The sequence below is a fragment of the Neolamprologus multifasciatus genome, chromosome 1 (genome assembly GCF_963576455.1).
Source record: "Neolamprologus multifasciatus chromosome 1, fNeoMul1.2, whole genome shotgun sequence".
NCBI classification, from domain to species: domain Eukaryota; kingdom Metazoa; phylum Chordata; class Actinopteri; order Cichliformes; family Cichlidae; genus Neolamprologus; species Neolamprologus multifasciatus.
In genome coordinates, this window is record NC_140439.1 from 2,154,670 (window position 1) to 2,162,782 (window position 8,113).

Genomic DNA, 8,113 nt, shown 5'->3' on the forward strand with positions numbered 1-8,113 from the left:
CCAGGCAGTGGTTGAGGTCAAAGGTTGAGCTGTTTGGGGCCCATCATGAGATCAGACTTTGGAGCCACAGCAAGGACCACGAAGCTGCGTTGGAATGAGAGCTGTGCCAAGGGGGATTTCCAGAGGCCAACAGAGGAGATTGTGGACAACAGACGGGCACCTGAAGGATGAGGGGAGCGTGCCAAGCTCCATCGACAGCGCAGGGGGAGTTCGAGGATGACATCATGATTCTGTGAAAGCACAGGATCCAGAAGCTATGGTGGTGATGACAGCAGTTTCCTATGAACATCACCTAATGCTGTGTCACTGTACTGTGCATACGATGACACTCTGAAGATTGCTGGGATCATAACAGCAGTAAGATAACTGGACCCAGCACCCTTTCCACAGAGGGGTTTTTCTGCAGAGCATGGACAATGGAGGAGTCATAAGTATCCCCCTCGCAGGACGAAGGCCTGAAGTGAGGTGATGGGGGTTGGTAGAGGCCATAAAACTAGAGTGCTGAAGAGGTCTGCAGCTTTGGAGATAACTGAGACCCATGTTGACAAACGACAAACCCAACTGGTATGTTTGAATGTCTATTCTACATACATTTGGACTCTGGTCCTATGGACAGTGATGGAAACAACTGGAAGAGGCATTCATGACGCCCTGCCGAACTAAAACCACTTTGCACAGATGATGAGTGATCACCGCAGAGCTGGGATGTTGTTGAAAATGTTACTTTCTTATTTTAACTATTAAATTAACAATTCATTTGTTTGCTCGTAGGATGCAGTTTGCCATTGGATGAGATCAATGAGGAATGGGATAACTGCTAATACATTTGTTAAACTGTGTACCTTTACAGTAATTTAGGGTGATTGACATATGCTGTGTATAAAAATGTTTGCATTTACACTGTCAGACATGAGGTGATCATAACTGGGAACTTTTCTAGCATAAAGGTCAAAAAGGGGGGAATGTTAGGTTTTGTAATGTTGATTGTCATTTATGCTTAGAAATATCTACTTATATATGCTGTCACGGTTCTGGGTCATGTTGACCCAGCTTTCTGTTTTTCATGCTTTGGTGTTTTTCTAGATTATGATTTATGATTTGATTAATCAGTGATACTGTTTTGATTATGATTATTATTTAGTAGGCTTTGGTCAGTGTCAAGTCTGTCTCTCTCTGTCTAGTCCGTGTCTTAGTGAAGTGTGTTTTGTTTCCTGTTTTACTTTGAAGGTTCTTGTTCCTGTCTGATGTCAGTGTTCCGGCTTTGCTCTCCCTGTCTCGTTAGGTCTTATTTCTCCCAGCTGTGTCCCCCTTCTGTCTCTAATTCCTTGATGATTCCCTCAGTGTATTTAAGCCCAGTGTGTCTTTGTGTCAGTGTCGCGTCGTTAACGTCTGTTCACCCTCGCGTCCTCTGTGTGTTCCATTTGCCAGCCTGCCAACCGGTATAGTTATTCTGTTCACTCAGTTTAGTTTGTTTTTCCTGTTCAGTTTCATACCAGCATTAAAGCTGTGTGCTTTGAGTTACTTCCGCCTCCGTGAGTCCTGCGTTTTGGGTCCTCTCTTCCTGCCTGCCTACACACAGACATGACAGAACGACGCGACCACAAAAAGGGTCCAGCGGACTCAGTGAGGAGGCGCCGCTCGGCTTTTGATGGGACCCGGCTGGTTCTTGGGGGTCCTCCGTGTAGCCGGTTGTCTTCGTTTGCCACTAACCCGTCTACTCACTTTTCTGTTTCCTCTCCACTGTTGATGCCTGCAACCCGGACCCGAGGAAAGCACCCAAGGCGGCACCGGGAGGAATACTATGAGCCTGCGAGCAACCAGCTCACGCCAGCACAGGCGTTTTATAAAATGCTGGGGATTATCATTGTTCCCCCCAGTGCACCCAACATTTCCACACCGCAGCAGGAGCAACCGCAGCAGAGTTTGCCCACATCACCGCAACAGCCAGGGTTTTTCACATCAACTTCAGCCGGCCCTGCTCCCTCTTCAACAGGGAAGCGGCAGACACCCCGCCAGCATTCACAGCCCCAGCGAGAGCCTGGATTTCGTCCTGTACAGTCGGCTAGGGGCTCAGTCACTACCACAGCCAGACTTATTACAAACTTTGTTACAGTCCATGGCCCAGTCGGTAGCTCAGTTGGTAGAAGAATCATTAGCTCTCCAGTCAGTTCCGTCTCGTCCTGTTCTTCAGTCAGTTCCGTCTCCTGCATCTCAGTCGACCTTAGTGCACTCTCTGGTATTGCCAGCACCTCAGCCATTAGCACGGCCTGCTCCTCAGCCACCATCTCCACCCACTCATTGTCAGGAGGTGAATGGCCCCACACAGACTTTCATTGCTCCTCAAGACCTAGCTCAATTTGAGACTTTTACTCTCTCCGGGGCCTCCCCAGAGGTTAAATATCAGCATTCAGTTAACTCTGGACCCCTGGACATAAAGAAGCCAGCGCAACCTGTTTTGTTACTGCCAGAGGCCCCCGGGCCTGCTGGTCCTCTTCTGTGCCTGCCACAGGCCCCCGGGCCTGCTGGTCCTCTTCTGTGCCTGCCACAGGCCCCCGGGCCTGCTGGTCCTCTTCTGTGCCTGCCAGAGGCCCCCGGGCCTGCTGGTCCTGTTCTGTGCCTGCCAGAGGCCCCCGGGCTCCCTCAGTGTATTTAAGCCCAGTGTGTCTTTGTGTCAGTGTCGCGTCGTTAACGTCTGTTCACCCTCGCGTCCTCTGTGTGTTCCATTTGCCAGCCTGCCAACCGGTCTAGTTATTCTGTTCACTCAGTTTAGTTTTTTTTCCTGTTCAGTTTCATACCAGCATTAAAGCTGTGTGCTTTGAGTTACTTCCGCCTCCGTGAGTCCTGTGTTTTGGGTCCTCTCTTCCTGCCTGCCTACACACAGACATGACATATGCTTAGAGTTTTATAATTAGTTTTAGATTGGTAGAGGTGTATAATCGATTGTGTAGTGATAGGATGTGTGATCCTTAATAGTCTGCAAAGGCTTGGTGCGCATTCCAGAGTGTTCTGGAATCCACACCTAGTGGTGGAATGACACTTGGCTCCAGGCAGGTCTCCCTCATGCATGAGTAACATGAAGAACTTTGCCTACTTCGTGTCTTGCTTTGCTGTGTAATTATATTGTCTTCAACGTTCCAGCGAATAGGTTTGTAGCTTAAACCTATCAGTTACTATTTGAATTCTATGTTCTGTTTATTCAGGTTTAAGGAATTGTTGCCTATTGTTTGAGTTGCGTATTATTAGAGTTCCATGTTTCTGCTTACTCGTGGTTTAGGATTTGTGTTCTCATGTTTTGTGTGGGTTTAGTTCCATGTGTCATTTTCTGTCTGTCTCTCAGTGTCGAGTCTGCGTCTTTGTGTAGTGATCTCTTGTTTCCTGTTTTATTGTGAAGGTCTGCGTCTCATGTGAGTGTGTTCAGTTTGCCTCCCTTGTCTCGTTAATTACTCCCAGCTCTGACCACCACCTGTGTAATCTCCCTGTGTTTCTCTGTGTGTATTTAAGTTGTGTCTTCTGTCTCTGTAGTTGCTGGTCCGTCTGTGTATCCACCGTGCTTCATCTGTGTGTTTCCCTGCTGTCAACCGTCATCTGCTCGCTCTCATTCATGTTCTGTAGTCAGTTTGTTCCCAGTATAGTTTAGTCTTTGCTCCATTCGCCATTTGTCCATTTTTATTTTGTGTTTAATAAACCACCCTCACACCTTTACAAGTGCCTGCGTTTGGATCCTCCTTTATTTCTCCACACGGCTCACTCACCGTGACAAACAGCTTAACATGCTTAAACGTGCTGCTGTTGTTCAGCCGCTGGTTTCCGCTTTCTGGTGTGAAGTGGGCAAAATAGAAATGACTAAAAACATGCTGTGAAGTTGAAGATTTATTATGCTCTGTTTTGAGTTTTGTTCAAAAAAGAATTGACTTCATATAAGAAAAAAAAATCACATATGCAGGACACCTTAAACTAGATTTTTAATTAAGCAGAAAGACAGAACAAAATCAGGACTGTATCAAGACACGCGGACTAAACCCCAATTCAACCAGACCCAGAACTGATCTGGAATTAAAACAGGACAACAGTTCAAAATCAGGACTACTTAGGATTTAACCAAGACAGACCCAGAATCAGAACTAGATGATAGTAGCACTAAAAATCATCATAGACCTGCACTACACTGACAACACCTCTTTATTGTGGTAACATGAGACTGTATCTTCGAGGCTTGAGTTTTGCAAATCTATCAATGACATTTTCAGGGTCAATATTATTCAAGTATTCCTTTTCCATAGATAATTTGTATAAAATGTCTGGCTCTGCCTCTGGTCAAGAGATCAGTTTGATAGCTTTCGTGATACACCGTCATATTTACATTATTTGAACAGTACGAATGATTTGCTTTGGTACCTGGTCAAACTTAAGCTCTCTTCTGTCTGCTTGTCTGCATTTCTCCTACAGCAAACTCCTGCACAATCTGATATCCTCGTGTCGTGTTGTTCCAGGTTCAACATCGCAAGTGACCAATCACATTGTTGTGACTCATACTTTTGTGACTTCGTAAAAAAAAAAATCTACTGAACTTGTGAGAAACCACCTCTGTTCTGTAACAAACGGTAAGCATTACACATATTGTCCTTGCAACATTGTAATTACATAAATTAATGAACTGCTTGGCTTGCAAAAGTATGAGTCACAACAATGTGATTGGTCACTTGCAATGTTGAACCTGGAACAACATTTATTATGATGATGTGGAAACAACAGCAACACGAGGATATCAGATCATCCCAAACTCGCAGGCAGCAGCTTCTCCCCCCTCGCTCACAGTGATGTGTGAATCATGAACAAATCGTTCAATACTCAAGAATCACTTTACTGACTCGTGAATCATGATTCACGAGCCCAACTGACTCACTGACTCATCCCTGTTGCTGTTAGCAAACTAATTCCATTAGTAGAAATATATCTAGCTTATAATTAAAATCCTCAGTTCACAGTAGCATCGCTCTGCTAACATGCTAAACGCACATTTGAGTTACTCACCCCCTCCCTTCCTGTGCTGAATCATAGCATGAACGAATCACTCACTCACCCCCTCCCTCCTGGCTCACAGTTTCTTCTTCTTCTTCCTGGTTAGCAACCAATGTTAAGATGCCTTACCGCCCCCTGGTTCACAGCTCAGTGGACAATACAGATCACTGCTATATGAGAAAATATGTCTTGATGCATTCTCAATCATCCAGGAAAGTAAATCTCCAAAAGTTGATTCTGTTCATCTGGACGTAGCGTTTTCTGGGAGAAATGTTTCATCACTCATCCAGGTAACTTCTTCAGTCTCAGCTGACTGCAGGTTTCAATCTTATAAACAGTACATTTGCATAATGACTGAAACCAGCCCACTGAAGGAACAATGGGCTGGGTGGTCAGTTCCTTAATCTTAATTATGCAAATTTTCATGACCATTGATCAACAACCACTGACCAAAACCCACTGATCAAAGGCCATGAGTACCATTCACAGAGAGTTGGGGAATGGCTGCCTTTTACCCACTATGAAGTGGTTTGATTACATTAGACTTGCTGTACTTCTCTTTATGCAGCTGTGTTGCATATTCTTGCTTCTGTATTTCAGTCTCTGTTATAAAAAAAGGACAAAAGTTTATTTTCAGGTACTGCTCAGCTTTGAAAGTCTTTGTGGCAGGGCGTGGCTTGCGGTGCCATGCAGGGAAGGTGGAAACACCTGCACGGCATCCACTAGGGCTGTGCGATATGACCAAAATCTCATATCCCGATATAAAACATCTATCATCCGATAACGATATAAATCACAAAAATGTAACATTTTCTGTAAATTTTGTGAATCTCAGGTTGCTGAAGTGTTTCCAGCTGGGCGTCGTGTACCTGGAGTCGAGTGTTTTAACCGATGCATGAAGTTACACATTTTTAGACAGGTTGTATCGGCTGCTGTATTTATTACACGGCGTGCTGCGGGGGAAAGCCTGTTCTAACGTTTGAGTCTAAGGTTTATTTTTTTAGCACCTGACGGCATACTTTTTCACATGATTCCATTTATTTTGAAAAGTCTAAACAGGATCTTGAGCTTTATTGTGAAAGGTTTATCTGGAAAATTATCAAGTGGACATGCGATGGTCGTTGTTGTTGCTAACGACAACGCATAAAAACAAGCGCTTGTCTGTCCGTAGTGTGGTTATATTAAATATAAGATAAATAGAGAACTTTAATAAATTAATATAGCCACTACAGTGACCATCAAAAGGATGAAAAAATATTGCTGTAAACAGTTTATTTTGCGACACCACAAAACAAACGATAGCGTAAAATGAAACGATAGACGTTTTTATATCGCCATCCGATATATATCATTATATCGAACAGCCCTAGCATCCACAATCATGCCCCACCGACTTAAACATGGGTCCTGCAGTGATTGGGGGGGGGGGGGGGGGCAGACCCGGGTCTGCTGTGGGTTTGTTACAGTCTTTTTATGCCCACTTTCACACATACACCATTTTACTTCCTCCGCTGCACTTCCACATTAGTTTCCTATTTATGACTCACCCGAGTGAAGTTGCCTCCCCACCTTCTTCAAATCAAACAAAATTGATGTCAAACGTTTGTGCAGCAAAAATGTCATTTGTGCTGCTTTGTTTTTAAGATGTTAATAAAGGTTTCTAGAGGTCTTCCAAGGTCAACCAGCCCCTTTCTTTACCGTGAAAAGGTTGTGAAACATAAACCAGAATTTGGATATTTTTTTTATCATAATCACACTCTTTAACCCTTTGAAACCTGAAACATGAAATAACTGCCAGAAATCTTTCATTTTTTGATAATAGAGTGTTTGTTGAAGCTTTAGACAAAATCTATAAGAATATATCAAATTTTAATCCGCATATATATATATAGAGAGAGATATATAGATAGAGATATAGATATATATCTCACATTTGCTACATAAGCCATATTTTTGCAATTTAGTCATTAAAAATGTGTGATGTCATTTAAATCATTTGTTGAGGGCAAAAAAAAGTCACACTGATGATGATTGAAGTCTCAAAAACTCCCAAAAAAACCCCACGCCGGGCTTTAAAGGGTTAAAAGTAAAAAAAACTAGGTTAACTTATAATAGTTAAACTAAACTATGTTTCTCTGTCGGAGAAACTTTATTTGCAAAATACAAAACTATCAGAATAATGTGGGCAAACTGGATACATGGACCTGTCGAGCCTCTCAAGTTTAATACAATAACTCCAAAATAATAGCTAGTTTATCATAAACCAGCACAAACATAGCACAGTTGACTGACAAAAATTTTGTTAATGTGGGGCGGTGGCTGGTTGACCTTTTGACCTTTAATCTTTCATTAATATCTTTAAAACAAAAGCAGCACAAACATTTGACATCAATTTTGCTTGATTTGAAGAAGGTGGGGGCGCAACTTCACTCACATTACTTACTTAAAGGATGTATGACTAATGAGTGTAATAAACTGTTACATTTTAACAGGGAGTCATCAGTGAGTGCTCTTATTATCTGAAGCCATCTTCTGCAACATTTCTCCAGCTTCTTTATCCCACCTTTTCTTCTGCTGTAAATCTGACCTTTAGACTGAATGCCTTATATGGTTCACATTCAGAAAACAGACACATTACAACAAACTGACATTAACATTTTAAAGAGAACAATACAGTTGTTGCCTGCAGCAAGGTCAAGTGTACAGAAAACTGACTGACTGATGCTTGGGTATAAAACGATCCAGATTCTGATCCAGCCCTGTGTACAACAGTGCATTGGAGATGAACCTGCCTGAACCTGCCTGGGTATCATCGACTTGCTGAGATTTTATCAGTATGCAACAGAGCTGTGGGACGAGCCTTTTGAAGGTTGACTGTGTGTAAGAGTGGGTGAGGTTTACTGTGACAACAACAAACCTATTTAAGCACAGCTGACCACACGGTGACTCTCCATGGTGTCATTCTGTATGCTCAGTGTGGTTTTTTAAAATTTTTTATCAACGCACACATTTGATAAATGCATGGTTACAGCTGTCCTCTTATCAGACACTATGTGTGTCTGTTAAAGCAACAGAGTGCAAGTATATGAGTTGT